We start from the raw sequence: 19305 nt of genomic DNA on the forward strand, positions 1-19305 counted from the left end.
GATAGACTGAGATCCAAACATCGCCTAAGAGGAATCAGAGGAATACCCCTTCTTTATAAAAGGTTTTGAAACCTTCCTTGAATGAAGAAAGAACTCTTCTTTATATATACAACTAGATGAATATCCGCATCGAATAAAGGAAGTAAGAGGAATGAAGCATCTCTTTTCCTGGGAAGTTAGTCTTTTCATGAGAGGAATTGGTGTTCCAAACCTTCTCCCTCCCTTCCATCGATGAAACTACTTTTGCACAGTAAAAAAATCGTATAACCTTCCTTCTAGTCAAATATATTATATGAAAGCAAAGCCAAGAGGCGATAGTGTCATCGGTCTTCTCGTTCCATGAGTAAAAGGTCAGAAATGACCTATTTTCATGTCTAAATCGAGAGTTTACGGGCTTTGTAGGGTTTTCATCTATAGGCTCATTACAGATACTCAAAAGAAAGGGCTTTCTTTGAATAGAAATATGCAATCTTCCTTTAGCCCTCTCTTCCTGTCTATTCAAGCCTTGCATCTGTCTGAAATCTATTGGTAATTGATATTTAGGAAGAAGCCCCGTTAAAGCCTAAGTCTAATTCAAAGTAAAGGCTGAACCCGGGCCAGTGGCAGTTCAACTGTTATTTCTAGCAGGTGAAATAGCACTAGGATTTCCAAATCATAAAAACTGGAACACTCGGCTTCAGCCGAGTGGGGGTGGGGTTTGATCTTTTGCTGCTCCCATTGACCACAGAGGCATGCGAGAGAAAGCGTTGAATAATGATTCAATGATTGAAGAGGCTTTGACAAGACCTCGACATTCTCATTTATGTTATTAAGACTCATTTGTCTTCCGGGCTTGGGCCTACTACCAGAGATCCCATTAATATGGTAGGCCTTGATGATCTCCGAGATTTCTTCTTATGATAAGCCAAATGAGTCGGGCCAACTTCCTAAATACTTGCTTTACATTCACGTCTCAGTCTATGCGACTGTCCCTAAGGAAGGGTTTCCATTGGCTTGCATTGATTTGAAACTACTACTATACTAAACCGGCTGAAAGAGCATAGTTTTGACCTAAGTTACTTACGTTTAAGGTTCCTCTCCTTTGCAGGATAGGGTACATTCCGCCATAACCACGCTTTAAACCTCGATCCAGCTCTAAAACTATATGATCCTCGTCACCAGTCAGCTAATACTGATAGTTGTCCTCCTACGGACTTTTGCATTCCCTCCGTTTCCACAATAAGAAGAAAAAGAAGAATTTTTCCGACTTGAATATGAACTACGACAGGGAAAATAAATCCTTAGAAAGACAAACATTGGATTGTTTTTGTGTAACATATCCGTTTTTTTCTTTGTCTATTGACTGAGTTCCCCTTTTAGTTTGCCTTTTCCAATATGTGAGATGTGGGGATGAAGCTCCGAAGTAGGAGCTAGCCTTCAAACGCGGGCGGAACTACACTCTTTTTTAGGAGAGCTACCTACGTACCATCTCTTTTCAGCAAAAAAAGAATCAAGTCCTACATAGTTCACAGTTAATCAGTTAAATAGATCGCGTTTAAAAACCAAATAGACTGTTTAGGAGGTATGCAACTTGGACGACGAAAGAGGGCTAGAGCGTGGGTCAGGGTCAGATACGGAGGGGCGAATGCTTCCCAATCACTCTCTCTCAGAGAGAGAGAGAGAGCTATTGTACAAGGAAGCTATGTACACATTTTTGAACTAAAGGCGAGATCTTGCAACCACACCCGAAGAAGCACACAACAAAGCTCTTTTCCTTTCTCAATGAAGTATGCAACGAGGAATCGAAGGGATGAGACCCGATTCAATTCTGTGGTTAAATCAAATTCTTCCCTTCGTTAGTTTACCTACTATAACTGACTGTCACGTCCAACGAGAGCGTGAGCATCCCACTATTCTTTCTTCTCATGGGGGGCATTCTACTAGCAAAGAAGACTCCTATAAGTGGTAGTACCTAGTTAGGGATTTGTGGTATAATTATTTTCCAAAGAGGTCTTCGCCGACCCAACGAATTTACGATGTGATTGACAAGCAGCGGGGCATGGAACAGAGTTCAATTCATCACGACAAGAGTTCACCAAGTCTAAGAAAGGGCCGGTCATCTAATGAGAAGGGGTAAATCAGGTCAGCCAGCTAATGCCCACTTTTACCTTAAATATCAAGGTCTGTGAATGAAATGTCCTCTACTCGGTAGTAGTAGGAACAAGATGTAACTGATTCATCCGTGCCAACGAGAAGGGGGCTTCACCTGATCACTCTGAATCTGCTGATCGGGAAGAGAGAAAGGAAGAGGTTTTTTATTTAGATAAAGCGGAAGGTCGTTCCTAGCCTCTTTGGCAGTAGCTAATCTGAATTCGTAACCCACCATCTTTGGGTAGGAGTCGTCAGATCTTGCCCAGGCAATGGAGCGATCGACACTCGCTCGCAAGTTTTAAGAAGCGGTAAGCGCAAGGACAAGTTGATTCAGAAAGGGGAAGAGGAGTAGCCTAGCCTGGTTCTTGTTTGTTTTCCTTAGCGGTATAGTACGAAATGTAGGAAATCACAATCAGAGAGAAGTAACGATACGATAGATCCGTAGGAAATAGCGAAGTACATGAATTCTATATCTCTTTCCTTAGATGAGAGAGAGGGAGCGAACTCTCGACATGGAGGCATATCTCGTTGAATCAGTCTTTTCTGCCACATCATGTATAACGGGAATTGAACCCCCTCCACTTCTGGCAGGCAGATGTATAATGTAATATTTCGATCCAGCAACTTGTTAGGAGTAGGTTTTGGCTTGGGAAAAACCCGTGGATGAGCGAGAATATACAAATATTTTTGTTAGATGGTTTTTACCTTACAATCTTTTTTGTTAAAATAAATGAGGATGGGTGTCTGCTTTCTTTGAGAATTTTGATTGTACAACCAAGAATGTGGCTGAATTCTAGACCATCTACCATGGCCTTATGTTGGCATGGGATTTGGGTTACAAACAGGTCATTCTTGAAACTGATTTTGAATATTGTTTGCATGCTGTGATTCATTTGATTTCCTCTAATCACCCTCAAGCACAACTGATCCAAACTTGCTGGAATCTTGTTCAAAGGGATTGACAGTGTTTTTGTAAGCATACTCATAGAGAAGAGAGAAGGTAAGATCGCGGCCGACAGGTTGGCATGTGAAACTCTGAAGCAACCGCCAGGTTATCAACAACTTTTGACCTATTTGCCTGGACATAAGATACCTAAATAAGAATAAAGAAAAGGAAAACATTATTGTAAATGGCACGAGAAATGGACTCACTCTACAAATAATTTTGCAAATTTCAGGAATCTAATTCAAGATTACTTGGACAAAGGTTTGTTCCGGATAACAGAGCGACCAATGGGAATCGAGACATCACCGTTTGCAAGAGCAGTAGAGATCAATATGATGTCTGCTAACCTAAGGAAGTTACCTGACCCATAGAAAGAGTTGGAGGCGGCTGAGCACATCCCACAAGAGTCAAGCCCAGAAACTATGGCAAGTCATTCGCCAAGGCCATTACAAACAACAGGATTATGTTCGAGATGTCAACTTCAAATCTCGATGAATATAGGAGAAAAGCATCTACCCTTTCGAAAAAGGATGGAATGAAGACCTGTGGTAAGAGAGCCTTTAGCACAAGAGCGAAGGATAACGACTGATTCAATTGCCCTCTTTACTCAATTGATTGAATATAGTTGCGTGAAGCAGCATAAGTGCTAACCTGATCTAAGGACGGAGGGGGAATGCGAAAGCAAGGCTATTCCGGGGCATCAAGCGTCTGTAGGCCTATCAGCCATGAAGTATGCTTAAGCGGGAATAGGCTAAAAGGACGGTTATAAGGCATCTAGAGGGCCTGTTTTCGGCTGGTCATAACCAGAACGCTTAGGTTAGGGGTCCTCCCTTAGCCCAGTACATAATAAAGGGAAGCAAGGCAAACTTCTTCTACGTCGAATTCACGAAAATAATCATATGAGAAATCGTTTGATGAAGAGTTCCCTAGCTAGACGATTTTCCACGTGGAATGAATTATGAAAATAGTATGGTAGAATGGTATGATTATATGACTAGAGAATAGATAACCAGGAAAGAAAGAGAGAACTGACCGGGGCCTTGCCCTTACTTTAGCTTTAGGAAAAAATCTAGACTTTGGAGCTCAACTTAGGGATCAGATATCAATATCGGAAGATCAAGCCCATCACTTCTTCTTAACTTCGATGATTTGACTGCAGGAGGATCATCGAAGGTTGGAGAAAGATATAAAAAGCTGATTAGAGTAAGGGGTAGAGGGGATGTGTATATCTATTCCAATTGGGGTGATAGCTCGACTCGGTAAATGGAAGAAAGATCAAATCGCACGGGAGAGGGGGTCCCACCCATCATCTAGATTCAAAGTCAAGGTCTTGTTCGGATATTGATCGTAGCAAGCATCACTTCCTTCATTGGATGGATTCAGGCTTGCTTGTCTCGCTCTCATGTTGGAAGGCTAGGTTTGGAACCCTTTAGGAACTGAATTGCTAGAAAGATCTCTTCTTTTGTTTAAACCAAGTGGACCCTAAAACAAAGCTTTGATCGCTGCGCTTCCCCCTTATTATTAGTCTTCTTACCATACACGACTTCGAATGCTTACTTCCCCCTTACTTAACATAGGTCGATTCAATTGTTTTTATAGGAAAACTCAGCAGTTGGAAGAACTTATCCTTCTTGCTCGGTCTCCCTTGCACTAAGCTCTTCAGCAAGTCTTCCAGTAAACTGACGACTCGAGTCTGGCTGTCCTGAGTGATAAGCACTACTAAACCTCAGTTCAGTGTCTAATTTCTTCCATAGCACCCTCTATTAGAGGGCAGACTGCTGTCTTGATCGGGCATAATGCTCCCCCTTTGTCATAAGGCATGCTTTCTCACCACCTAATGATGATCAAATCATGATCATGGGGTTGCCCAGTTCTAATTCCATATGCAGAATAGAATGGAAATCAAGACCCCGAATCTTCTTTAGTTCCAGATGATGCGGATCCAATCTCATCTCCTGAGCTATACCTATAACTTATGCAAATTTTTATTTTCTCGAATTTAGTTAATAAATAATGCGAGATGGAGACCCTGATTTGGACCCTCGTGATCGAGCTTATTATTGTAAAGAACGTGGAGCCATAGTCAAATGATCCAAACCAGTTTGAGAGTGCCGAAGCTTATCCACTTGAAGCACTCACTTCAACTCTTGTCCTGCAGTGGAAGCTGTAGCCGGAAGCTTTACTGTGGAGGTTGGCGGTCAGATGGAGCTGATTAGATCCATAGTTGAGATGGGGCCATCCCTGGAGTCAAAGAGTTATCACCTACCGTATCATTAATGCAGATAGGGCTTCCTCGCATCATACCATAGTTTCATCGAAAGATGATTCGACGTCGTGATGTAAAGGCTGACCGGTTCCACTTTATCTCTCATGGTTTTCGATATTGCGGGTCGTCCACTTATATCATAAGATAAGTATGGCTATCTTCGAGTCGTTCTTTGAGAGATGTATCTCCTACTATGGTGTTCAGTCTATTTGTAGTGAATTAACTACACCTCTTTCATCACCTAAAAAAGACATATCTCTCGTGGATCTCGGAGATCCCTCTTTCTCGAGGTATTTCCTGGGTCAAGTATTCCACTCATTTTCTGTCAGGAATTCAGTAGAGTGGCCTTGAAAGAAGCAAGCATACTCTTCTTCATGTGTAATGCTTTCTTTAAGGATATCTTTCTTTTTGTAAGCCCACAAGGGATTTTATCAAGGTAAATTCCAATCTAACTATTAAATAAATAATTACGACTAATCGTAAGAGAAACTATTATATATGTAATCTTCAGAACAGAGCTCTGATACCACTTTAATGAAAGCAAAAATCCCGAGAAAACGTATCTAGAAGAGCTTGAGGAGTTTAAGTTACCTTTAGGGCTAGTTAGGTAAAACCTTATATGCGCAATTATCAGATCGATCTTTGAGGACACGATGGAACTTTCCTCCTTGACTTCAATTTAGGAATATTTTCATCTAGGATTGGAACGACCTATGTTGTAACGGAAGAGAGAAGGTGAACCAACTTCCTTTGGTTGCCTCTCCCATCTGGTCGAGTAGCTTTCGCTCCTTCCTACTTACTTTATTGTAATATAAGCTTAAGCTGCTATGTGGCCTATAGGGAGCTTGTGAAAATAACTTAGCAGGTCTTCATCATAGGAAGAGGGAAGAACAAGGGAGAAGACCTTATTTAAAAGAAGACGATTCCAAAAGAAAATCAAAACGGGGAATAGGATGCCTTAAAGGTAAATAAGAAGATCCTAAATAAAAAAGAAAATACCTGCCTTTCTAATGAGATGTGATCTGTCTAGGGCTAGCTGAACTAAGCCTCATCAGAGGAGGAAAGATTTGCTGCTTTCATACTTCTTCTTTCTGCTATGCCCTTGCTTTCCTACCACTCCTTGGGGGGCCTTTTCTTCTCACTTGAGAGATGCGATTTGAAAGAAGAGAAAAGGTTTTGTCAGTTAATCAACATCCTTCCTCTAATGAATTAGATCCCATTTGCTAACTATAACTCAACTCCGAGGGAATAATAAAAAGCAAAAAAATCCTCTACTCAAAAGCCATTACTGATATGATCTTTTATTTCCTGGGCGTGGGCGAGACAAAGTCTTCTTAGTCTTCCGCTTTTTCGGTGATATCTATAAGAAGGAGTACCTATCTCAAGGTAAACAAGAGTTCCCGGCTCAAGCAAAATGATACCGATGCAAGGTAATTCAATTATTTAGTTTGTGGCAGAGAGTTTTAGAAGACTCTTGGTTATTAAGGTCACTTCTTAACAAAGAGATCTTGATAGCCGCTGACATACTAAGGAGTTATGTATTGGCGCTTACCTGTTTGCTCTTACGGTAATTAGGATGGCCCGATGTTCGGGGATGTTGTATTGCGCTTTCTATTTAAAGTAGTGTGCATCCTCACTTCAGAGGGCTTGTGACGGAGAATCTAACCATTACTCACTTCGTGTACCCATCTTTCTGACACGCTCCTAGGGTATCATAATCCCCTCTTTTCATTGAAAAACTTATATACATACAAGAGGGATGATTATAGTGATTGTCTTAGTTCATATCTATCTTTCCTTCGGAAACTTGGCAAAGGTTGTTTGCCTTGCCAAGAAGGATACGTTCTCTAGCATTATCACTCAAGTCTTGGACTTAGATTCTGTGTTGTCTTTGATGTCTGATATTAAGGTAGTCTAATTCCAAACCAACTGTATTACCTAAGCTATCCTTTAACACATTTCCCATTCCATAAATAAGGGGCCCTTGCAAGAAGTCCCTAGACTAGGGAGATCAAACATCTCCTCAAGAATAAGACGTAACTCCCGGGGTTTCTTTTATAATAAAAAAAAACCAAGATCCCCTTCTAATACGGGCTCAAAGGCGGACCTCTTCCGAGCCAAAGCTAAAAAGGAAGTCGGAGCTTGGTCCACATCGAGAAAAAACATTCATAATGAACGGATCTCCGATGGTCTAGCCTGTCAAGGACACAGAACCCAGCACCACCTACCAGAGCCAAGGTACTCAACCTTTGGAAAGGGTCTTTAATGTGAATTGCGAACAACCCACAAGGGTGATTGAAACATAGTTTGAATGGTGGCACACGTCTAGAGTTATGGTATGGAAAATAGATGAGAGAAAAAAACCTCATCTTTTTACTAGTCAGAGTCATTGTTTTACTCTTTCTATCTGCATGACTGCTTTCTTATGATGCGTAGTGCCCATCACTTGCCTCTCTGTACCCTGTATGAAGGAGCATCCACTGCGCTTACTAGTGGGTATGATTAAAGTCAAGAGCGGGTCTTTCAGAAAAAAGGAACTTATCTATATCTGTCTCTCTTACTCGAACTAGCCACCCTTGGGAACCATCTCCCCTTTTACCCTGCAATGAAGGGCGAATGGCTTAGCCTTGCCTTTAGAAAGAAGAAATAGAAAAAATTCTTTGAATGGCTTAATCAATAGGAGAAGATATCCGTAGACGGAAGTAGCGGCTATTGCTATTTCATTCCCTCCCACTCTTTTAGCTCTGATCGTAAATGCTCTTCTTCCAATAGGAGTTATTCTTTGCCTTGGCGCTATGAGAGCTTCCGGTCCTTGAGTATGAGTACTCCCATTTGCTCTTGGGTTCATAACCGGTCCTATTGAATTAGTTGCACATGAGTATGGTCATCTCGGGTCGGGGTTCCCTTTACCGGGATTTCCCCTTGGCAGATAGAGCGAAAACAGAAAGCGATATATCCACTGCTATTATCTGCTCTTAGGTTGCAGTTGCTCTTTGAGTTCTCTCTTTCTTTCTTTATGGGTCTTCCTAGGCCGTTAGATCAAGATAAGAATGGTATTAGGTAGATGTCTTTTTCTTTACTGAGGGAGTAGGTATGGGGCGCCCTTACTTTTTGAATGGGTTACCTTAAGAATTACTAACTAATCGACTATGTCCGCTATCGAATAGCCTAGGCAAGATAGAAAGTCTCTCTTATTGTGAGGCTTCCCTTCCCTTACTCTAGGGCTTTTGTTCTCTTCTTCTCTAAGGGCAGTGAAAGCCATCTAATATAGGGCTTTCTCCAGTAATTTGTCTCTCGATAAGAAGCTTTCTTTTGATCCGGGTTAATCTCGTCTTCTTGAAGAATTATGGATTCCTAAACCTAGTAAGGGAAAGCGATTCAACTCCAATTGCATTTATTAGCGGATGAGAGTGAAAATAGAAAGGAAGTCGGGAGGAAGAATGGAGTATAGCATTACCTCTAGAGTATAACTCGGAGCCTTCTTTTCGTAAATCCTACTCCTGCGTTGCTCAATCCCATATCTACTACTTAGTCAAGCCCTTAACTACTTCTATATCTTAGAACAACCCTTCTCTCTGATCGACGTTTTATAGTCTGCATATCTATGGAAAGAGGAAACTAGGAGAGGATTCTAAACAATTCTATCGAGCCGAACAACAAAAAAAGAAAGATAGAATACCTTTCTTAGCTAGCCTAGCATGCTAGGAATCTATAGGGAACAAGAGCCAGATCGAAGACATTCCTTTCATTCTTTTATACCCCTCTCTTCTTAGTTGCTCCTCTTTCTAGGGATCTAATGGTCGTAGACCACCTTCTTGTGACTATATTGAAGAATTCTTTCCCCCCCTTAAGTTCTCTAGTGAAAGGGTCCAAGCCATAGGAAAATATCCAGTTTCTCTCGCAATATACCTAGTTTATCCTGAAGCAGCATTTCTCAAAGTAGCATTCCCATAAGTAGAGGATGAAACCCTTGCTTGTTTATCCCGACGAGGTTTTATGAATCACTCAAACGAGCCTTTCTAGCCGTATCTGAATTGGCATCCCTATCCATATGTTTATCCAAATTCGAATATGTAGAATCTATTAGGGAAACCCCATCCACACCTGAATGGGCTAAATCTAGTATAGTGGGTCTTGTTCCGATGCGGGAAAAAATCTTTTTAAAGGTCATCTCGGCGAAAGAGGACTGAGAACCATAAGGCGAGCACCAAAATGCTAGCACAAACTACTCCCACAAACATGCATGATAAGGGGGTGTGGGGGACAACCAGGCCACCACTTTTACCAGATATGGGTCCGAACGACCCAAGAGCCGCCAATAGAACCCAACCCTTAAGAGGCTAAGGTCCAAGGGGCTACCGCAGGAAGTCAGCTTCACTTGTAACCTTGAGGAATACAGAAAGTTACCCAGAATTCCTAACAAGGACTTTGCCTGCTATTCATTCCTAAATCCCTTTTACCCTTAACTAGCTAACTCAATGGGACGTCAACAGCGGGAATGCCAAATGCAAGATCTGGACCTGGTTTATGCAGTCAAGCAGCAAAGACCTCTTTCTCTTCGGGAGCTTTCATAACAGCTATAAAGAATGGGTCTTTCCCTTCGTGAAAGGCTATTGGGATTGATCCCTTCAACCCTCCTTGGCGTGGAAGGTCGCAAGAGAAAAGAAAACTTTTCTTCTTAGTAGCTTTTTTAACCTACCCGAGGTAAGGAAGTAAAGCAACCAATAGCCTTTTTACCTACTATGCCTTTCACCGAGTGAGCAAAAAGTAGTTACCTTTAGCCCGGTCTTCCTTATTAATTATTGATAAGGCACAGGGGAAGCATCATCCTTATAAGACTGTTGCTAAACAAAAGCAATTCTTTTTCACATTCAACCATGAGAGGGAAACTTGAGCAATCAAAGATACATCCTCTTCCATTGCTGACTATGAACAGTTGGCAGCTAATGATTTCTACTTTACTAAGTCAGTTAGGTAAGTTAAGGTCCATGCTTACTTTTAGGTAGTGGCCTAAGTGCTAAGAAGCTCCAATCATGCTACTCAGACTATATGCTTAACACATGAAAGTCGAACATTGGTTTTTGGAGTTTGAAAGAGAAGGGAAAGAAGCGGGGTAGAGGAATTGGTCAACTCATCAGGCTCATGACCTGAAGATTGCAGGTTCGAATCCTGTCCCCGCCTAATCAGTGGAACATTGTTCACCGAGATAGAAGGCCGGTTTCAACCTGTCTACAAAATGGGGCTAGTGTTCGGTCTTGGTTGGTTCCACCTCTTTGCAGGGTGATGACACTGGTAGCTGTTACGCACAGATGACCATTTCTTAGATTATTGAATTCCAACTTAGAGCTCCCCTTCTTACAGTCAAGTGGCTTTCACTCCTTCTACTCTAAACTACTGTGTGCCTATTTTCCATTTTTCACAGTCAAAGTCAAAGGTTTGTTGGTGGTAAAATCGGCATGCCTTTTAGTTGTAGTTGACTTTAAGCGCACCTGAACTACCCATAGTCGTCTATTTACGGGCTTGCACTCAATAGTCAATCAATTCATTTTTCCGCTTTCTATCGCACGCTTCAACTATTTGTTTATATAGTATGTGAAGTCTAACTAATGGAAAGTGCCTATGAATTAGTTCCAAGAAAGCGGCCGTTCACGTCAGGAATAGAGGCCGTTAAGGATGTACTTGCTTTTCCTTTTTTTCATCGAGATTGGGTTGGTGTTCAGTGCACCGCTTGTCTAGCTTATGCTTTGCAAGCCTACATAGGGTACAAGATCAAAAAGAATGCATTGAATGGATGCCCGGACATTGACAAGGAAGGACGCTTTCAGAGGCGAAAGGCCATGGGGAGATCCGTCTATGATCCATGGATCTCCAATCAGGAAACCGTATCCAAGCTCTGTGGCTAGTATGTGCTCTTTGGACTTTTCAAACTTAGCGAACTGAAACAACTTAGTAGCTAAAGGAAGGGAAATCAACCGAGACCCCGTTAGTAGCGGCGAGCGAGAGCGGATTGGGGGTTTTAAGAAAAACAGACACGAAGCTTCGTTCCTCAGCAAAATGTTCTCTTTTTCTTTTTCCGCCAGGTTTCATTCAATTTGTTGTGGATTGGATGATGGAAAAATAAACAAGCTACGACTTCAAAGCTTACCTTATTTAGAAAAGGAGAAATGACTTTTTTTATAGATGTTGAGGTTGAGTAAGGGGGGGGGAACTTGAAGAGCGATGCGAGTTGCACTAGCCTAGCAACGTTTTTCAGCAACAAGCGGAGATCTAACGATCCCCTAACCTAGGTTGGGGCGAAAACTCCAAAATGCATGTTACATCTCGCGTTTTCGTACGTTAAAATTTCGTTTTTAGTTAATCGACGTAGACCCGGGGATGAGATCATCTTGACTTCAACGTACTTATGCTATTTATAACAACAAATAATAAGTGTTATAAAGGATAAAAGGGTACACAGATTAAAGAAAACGAGTTTCGTTGAAAGTGGTCAATTTGGAATAAAATACAGATTGAGCGATAATGCTCGATAATCACGAAGTAGTACCATGCAAGATACCATATGACAACGGTAGTATAATATATAAAGTATATATGAAGTATTTTAAAAATAAATAGAATTTTAAGTAATTTGTGGTAATTTTAAATTATGCGAGTAATTGATTAATTACCCGGTAACAGGACATTACCCTGTTAACTAATAAGTGGATAAAACTTAATTAATTATATCCATAATGAAACGTGGTAGTAGACCACAATTTAAGCATATGACTAAGAGTAATATGTGCTTGGTATGATGAAACGTGTAAATCATTTGGTCTTAGTCAAATTTAGTCATATATATTAGAGAGCAAATTCAATCCCTTCTTCAAGTTCAAAAACGCTAAAGAGAAGAAGCAATTTCTTAAAATTCAAATGTATTTGGAGCAAAATTAATTCCTTCTTAAGTTCAAATAAGTTTGGAGCAGAAGCAAAAATTCGATTCTGAAAAACTTCCAACGAAAATTTGTTGAAATAATGGCAACGTAAAATTTTGCGGTTCTAAAAGAGTACGGTGCAATCTTCGCCAAGAATATTATTCGGAGTTTTCCCTATATCAAGTATGTTAAGGTCCTCCCTTCTTTCTTTTGGCATGGTCCAAATTATACTGAAGAAACGAGCAAATACACAGTTTCTATAAGTTACTCTATTCATAGAAATATTAGGGGTGTCTATATTCTTGATTCCCCATGAGAATTATTATTATCTTCTATTCATGGGTCTCAGAATAATACACAGTTGAAAAGTTTATCCAGAAGGAATATTGAGATTATTATGTATTTTTCATGCATTTCACTAATTTATACATGTGCATTGACCCATGACCAGATGGCGTTATATACGCGTATATATATATATATGGGATATGGGAAAAGGTTATGGCGTTATATACGCACCACCACTTGATCATCTGGTATATGATGATGATGTTGCGCACAGTGGCTGAAATATGATTCAAACGGCGTTATATATATGTATATATGTATGTATATGTATATGGGAAATGGGAAGAGGTTATGGCATTATATACGCACCACCACCTGATCAGCTAGTATATGTTGATGATATTGCCCACAGTGGCCGGGAAGATATGATGGGATGCCCTCAGTGGCTTGATGATATTATGTACACCCATAACTATGCATGGCACGACATTTATACACATGTGCATGATATTATAAACGTTTCAAAATTTACAAAGTATTTAGATTTAAAATTATTTCTGTATTACATATTTCATCTATGTCTTTTACGTGCTTATTTTCATGCCTTACATACTCAGTACATTTTTTGTACTAACGCCCTATTTCACGGGGCCTATGTTTCATGCCCGCAGGTGCATGTAGGCAAGCTGACGGTCCCCCTTCTTAGGATTCTTGATCAGCGAGAGTTGGCATGCTCCACTTGATCCGGAGCAGCTATTTGTTTTGGTACGATACGTTTATATATATATATATATATATATATATGGGTATGACGTGGCTCAGTCTCATCTTTGTACAATTATGTTTCTATTAGAGGTCTGTAGACAGTATGTCTGGTTAGGTTGTATGTGGCCTTGTCGGCTTTCAGGTTTGGATGTATAATTGTCTATAGTAGCCTTGCCAGCTCGCCCATTGTATTCTGCATGTATACATACATATGCCATGATGGTAGGTTTCCTTTACGTATATTATTTTCATAATGCAGCATATGTTATACAGGTTCATATCTTAGATGCATGCTTAGGGGTGTTTGACAAATAGGACTCAGGCGCCCGTCGCGGCCCATCGATTTGGGTCGTGACAAAAGTTGTATCAGAGTAGTTCTGTCCTGGGGTTGTCTACAGACCGTGTCTTGTAGAGTCTTGTTTATGGGTGTGTCGTACACCATACTTATAAATAGGAGGCTACATGACATATAGGATGTTATCCTTTCTTTTTATCTCAAATCATGCAATACAAGAATTCATGTTCCTAATGATACATTATATTTTCAGCAATGCCTCCAAAGAGTACGGCCACCCAGAAGGGAAAGTGTGTGGCTGGTGAGACTACTAGTTGAGCTCCACGAGTTACTAGGGCTCGGGGAGAATCTCATGGTGAGGTTCCATCTCAACCTTCACATACCCTGCCTTTTCCAGAAGAGCTTCGAAGGGCACCAGCTCCAGTGCCCGCCCCTGTACATTCAGCACCTCAGCCGGATGCGTCGGGTCAGGAGATGAGAGATGTTGTTCAATTATTGACCCGATTAGTAGCCAATAGGCTCGGCGTCAGGAAGCAAGTATTGGTCACGCAGATAGGTTCATGAGTGCGAGCGTTCGTGACTTTATTAATTTAGAACCTTCGGTATTCACTGGAGCAGACCCGAATGAGGACCCTCAGGTATTTATTAATAGAGTGCAGAGGACGTTATGGGTAATGAAGGCCACTGCGACTGAGTCAGTTGAGCTAGCTTCCTATAGACTTTGAGATGTTGCAATTAATTGGTACGAGTCTTGGGAATTGTCTAGAGGTGAGAATGCCCATCTAGCAGTATGGCAGGAGTTTACAGAAGCTTTTCTTCGTCATTATCTGCCACCAGAGCTTAGGCGAGCCAGAGTTGATAGGTTCTTGACCCTTCGGCAGGGAAACATGAGTGTTCGGGAGTATAGTCTTCAGTTTGATTCGTTGGCTAGGTATCCTCCCACTATTATATCTAAGATGGAGGATCGGGTTCACCGGTTTCTGATGAGATTAGAGCCTCACTTGCTTAATAGTTGTATGTCGGTTTCACTTCAGCCAGACATGGATATTTCTCGTATTCAGGCATACACTCAGGGTGTAGAGGAGCGTAAATAGAAACAAAGGGTCGATCGTGACCATGATAGGGCTCAAAATAAGAGAGCAAGGTCTTCGGGTCCTTCTGGTGAGTTTCGAGGTGGTCAGAGGCAGCAGTTTTCGAGATATCCATCCCAGCCTTCGGCTAGCGCGCCCCCTCAGTTTGGCGGTAAGAAATTTGATCGTTCTACATATTCAGGGCCTAGTCAGAATTTTAGGGCCTTAGGTTCTCAGTATAGGGGTGATTTAAATCAGATGAGGTCACCCTTGCCACGATGTACTCAATGTGTTAAGCAGCATACCAGGCAATGCCATATGGGATTAGGTGTTTGTTATACTTGTGGTTATCCTAGCCACGTTATGAGGGATTGTCCGATGAGAGGTGATGCAAGCATAGCTCAGCCAGCGGGATCTGTAGTTGGATCGTCATCATCAGTACGCCCCCTGGGCAAGGTCCCCAAGCACCAATGAGTCGTGGTAGAGGCAGAGGCGGAGCATCTAGCTCGAGTAGCCCTCATAACCGCATTTATGCATTGGCAGGACGACAGGACCAAGAGTCATCGCCTGATGTTGTTACAGATATATTATCAGTCTCCTCCTATGGTGTATATGCACTGATTGATCCAAGTTCCACCTTGTCATATGTTACTCCGTTGGTTGCTAGAAAGTTTGAAATAAAACCTAAATTGGTGAAACCTTTTGAGGTGTCTACACCTGTTAGGGACTCGGTGATAGCTAAACAGGTATATAGGGGTTGTATGATAATAGTTCATGGTCGACCTACCATAGTAGACTTAATCAAGTTATATATGGTAGAATTTGATGTTATAATGGGTATGGATTGGTTGGCTTCTTATCATGCCAATGCTGATTGTAGATCAAAGATAGTCCGATTTCAATTTCCAAGGGAGCCTGTTTTGGAGTGGAAAGGTAACACGGCATCACCGAGCGATAGATTTATTTCCTGTCTCAAGGGCAAGGAAGATGATCAAAAAGGGCTGTATTTATCACTTAATTCGTGTTCAGGATGTGGAAGTAGAGTCACCAACCATTCAGTCTATCCCTGTGGTAAATGAGTTTCCAGATATCTTCCCTGATGAATTCTGGGTCTCCCGCCAGAGCGAGAAATTAATTTTTGTATCGACCTACTACCAGATACTCACCCAATATCTATTCCTCCCTATAGAATGGCCCTCGCAGAGCTAAAAGAGTTGAAAGAGAAAATAAAGGACTTGCTTGAAAAAGGTTTTATCAGACCTATTACGTCACTGTGGGGAGCACCTGTGTTGTTTGTAAGGAAGTAAGATGGTTCCTTACAAATGTGTATTGATTATAGGCAACTGAATAAGGTGACGATCAAGAATAAGTACCCGCTCCCGAGGATTAACGACTTATTTGATCAGTTGCAAGGTTCCAAGTGTTTTTCAAAGATAGACTTGAGGTCCGGGTACCATCAGGTAAGGGTTACGGATGAAGATATTTTGAAGACAACATTCAGGACTAGATATTGTCACTTTGAGTTTCGGGTTATGTCGTTCGGTCTGACCAATTCCCCAACAGTATTCATGGATTTGATGAACCGTGTTTTCAAGCCTTTATTAGATCTATTTGTAATTATATTTATTGATGATATATTGGTATATTATCATTTAGAGGATGAGCATGCTGGTCATCTGCGTACTGTGCTCAGAGTTCTATAAGAAAGGAAGTTGTATGCAAAATTTTCTAAGTGTGAATTCTGGTTGAACTCTATAACTTTCCTTGGGCATATCATTTCGGGTGAAGGCATCCGGGTGGATACACAAAAGATTGAGGCAGTAAAGACTTGGACTAGGCCCACAACACCGACGGAGGCTCGTAGCTTTCTTGGTTTGGCAGGTTATTACATGAGATTTGTGGAAGGATTTTCTTCCCTTTCAGCACCTTTAACAAAGTTGACTCAGAAGGGAGCAAAGTTTCAATGGACTGAAGCTTGTGAACGGAGTTTCCAGGCATTAAAGGACAGGTTAACTTCAGCACCGGTTCTAACGCTCCCAGAAGGGACCGATGGTTATGTTATCTATTGCGACGCTTCAGGCGTTGGATTGGGTTGTGTGCTAATGCAGCATGGTAAGGTTGTGGCTTATGCTTCTAGACAACTAAGAAAGCACGAGAAAAACTACCTGATCCACGATTTAAAGTTAGTTGCGGTGATTCATGCACTAAAGATGTGGAGGCACTACTTGTATGTCATTCATGTTGATATCTATACGGATCATAAGAGCCTCCAGTACATCTTCAAGCAAAAGGAATTGAATCTTTGTCAAAGGAGATGGTTGGAGATACTTAAAGACTACGACGTTGATATTTTGTACCATCCGGGGAAGGAGAATGTAGTTGACGATGCTCTTAGCCGTATATCTATGGGTAGCCTGTCGTATTTGCAGCTAAAACAGAGGGGAATAGCCCATGAGGTTCATCAGCTAGCTAGTCTTGGAGTTCGGTTACTGGACTCAGGTGACACTGGAATTACTCTTCAGGATACGGCAACATCCTCTTTAGTAACTGAAGTAAAGGAACTCCAGTACAAGGATCCTGTGTTAGTTCATTATAGGGATACCACCCTTCAGAAGGAAAAGACGCCATTTGAAATTACAGAAGATGGGGTCCTCAGATATCGACGACGATTATGTGTACCTAATGTTGCAGGGCTGCGCTAGCAGGTTATGAGAAACTCACTATTCTCGTTATTCTATCCATCCAGGAGCAACAAAGATGTATCATGACATCAGGGAAGTATATTGGTGGGATGGAATGAAAAAAGATATAGCATAATTTGTTGCTCAGTGTTCTAACTGTCAGCAGGTTAAGATTGAGCATCAAAAAACCGGTGGATTATTGTAGGTTATGGAGATTCCGACTTGGAAATAGGAAGTAATCAATATGGACTTCATCGTAGGCTTACCTCGTACCCAGTGTAAGTTTGATTCGATATGGGTGATTGTTGATAGGCTCACAAAGTCAGCCCATTTTCTGCCCGTTAGAACTACATATTCCTCAGAAAATTATGCGAGGCTTTATATCAAGGAGATAGTATAACTGCATGGTATCCCTATATCTATTATCTCGGATAGAGGAGCTCAATTTAAAGCTAACTTCTGGAAGTCCTTCCAAAAGGGATTGGGGACTCAAGTAAGTCTTAGTACAACATTTCATCCCCAGACAGACAGACAGGCTGAGCGTACTATTCAAACACTAGAGGATATGTTAAGAACTTGTGTAATCGATTTCAAAGGTAGCTGGGATGATCATCTACCGCTCATTGAGTTCGCATTTAATAATAGCTACCATTCCAGCATTTAGATGGCTCCATACAAAGCTCTTTATGGACGAAAGTGTAGGTCTCTTATAGGGTGGTTCGACGTTGGAGAATCTGGATTGCACGGGCCAGACCTGGTTCAACAAGCCATAGAAAAAGTGAAGTTGATTCGGGGTCAACTATTGACAGCTCAGAGTCGTCAAAAGTCATATTCTGACGTACGGCGACGAGACCTAGAGTTCGAGGCTGACGATTGGGTATTCTTAAAGGTATCACCTATGAAGGGTGTAATGAGGTTTGGCAAGAAAGGAAAACTTAGCCCATGGTATATTGGGCCTTATAGGATCATTCGAAGAGTGGATCGAGTAGCTTATGAGTTAGAATTACCCTCGAAATTGGAGTCTGTCTATCAAGTTTTTCACATATCTATGTTACAAAAATGCATTGACGATCCTACCTGAGTGGTGCCCACGAATGATGTACAAATTACAGAGGACTTGTCATATGAGGAAATTCCGGTTGCCATTCTAGATCGACAAATCCGCAAGCTGCGGAATAAGGAGGTAGCTTCTGTGAAAGTACTTTGGAGAAACAACAATATGGAAGAAATGACTTGGGAGGCCGAGGAAAACATGAAATCAAGATATCCCTACTTATTTCCTCCTCCAGAGAAGGTCCTACTGAGACGTCATAATCATAAGGTATGTGTATAAATTCTTATATTGGTTATTGTCATTGATCGTGTGAGGCCATGGTCGTTATTCATAATTGTGGTCGTGTGTGTCATTGAATTATTAAGCTTCTACGGGGAGAATTGGTAAGTGGTGTTGTTAAAGAGGCGACCTTGCCAAAGTTATATAGATTACGGGGAGTTGAACATTCAAGGACGAATGTTTCTAAGGGGGGAAGGATGTTACATCTCGCATTTTCGTACATTAAAATTTCGTTTATAGTTAACCGATGTGGACTCGAGGATGAGATCATCTTGACTTCAACATACTTACGCTATTTATAACAAGCGATAAATAAGTGTTATGAAGGATAAAGGGGTACACAGATTAAAGAAAACGAGTTTCGTTGAAAGTGATCAATTTGGAATAAAATACGGGTCGAATGATAATACCCAATAATTATGAACTAGTACCATGCAAGGTACCATATGACCATGGTAGTATAATATATAAAGTATATATGAAGTATTTTAAAAATAAATAGAATTTTAAGTAATTTGTGGTAATTTTTAAATTATGCGGGTAATTGATTAATTACCGGGTAACAGGACATTACCCAGTTAACTAATAAGTGGATAAAAAATTAATATTCCACCCCA

The 19305-nt window shown here is 41.1% G+C and overlaps 1 non-coding gene across 1 annotated transcript; it reads left to right on the forward strand.

Moving 5' to 3' along the window:
* Positions 1-10449: 10449 nt before the first annotated feature.
* On the forward strand, positions 10450-10523 carry TRNAM-CAU (transfer RNA methionine (anticodon CAU)). The gene has a single exon. It is a non-coding gene; the product is annotated as a tRNA-Met (tRNA).
* The last annotated feature ends 8782 nt before the right edge of the window (positions 10524-19305 follow it).

This window comes from Nicotiana tabacum, chromosome 20 (genome assembly GCF_000715075.1).
Source record: "Nicotiana tabacum cultivar K326 chromosome 20, ASM71507v2, whole genome shotgun sequence".
Taxonomy (NCBI): domain Eukaryota; kingdom Viridiplantae; phylum Streptophyta; class Magnoliopsida; order Solanales; family Solanaceae; genus Nicotiana; species Nicotiana tabacum.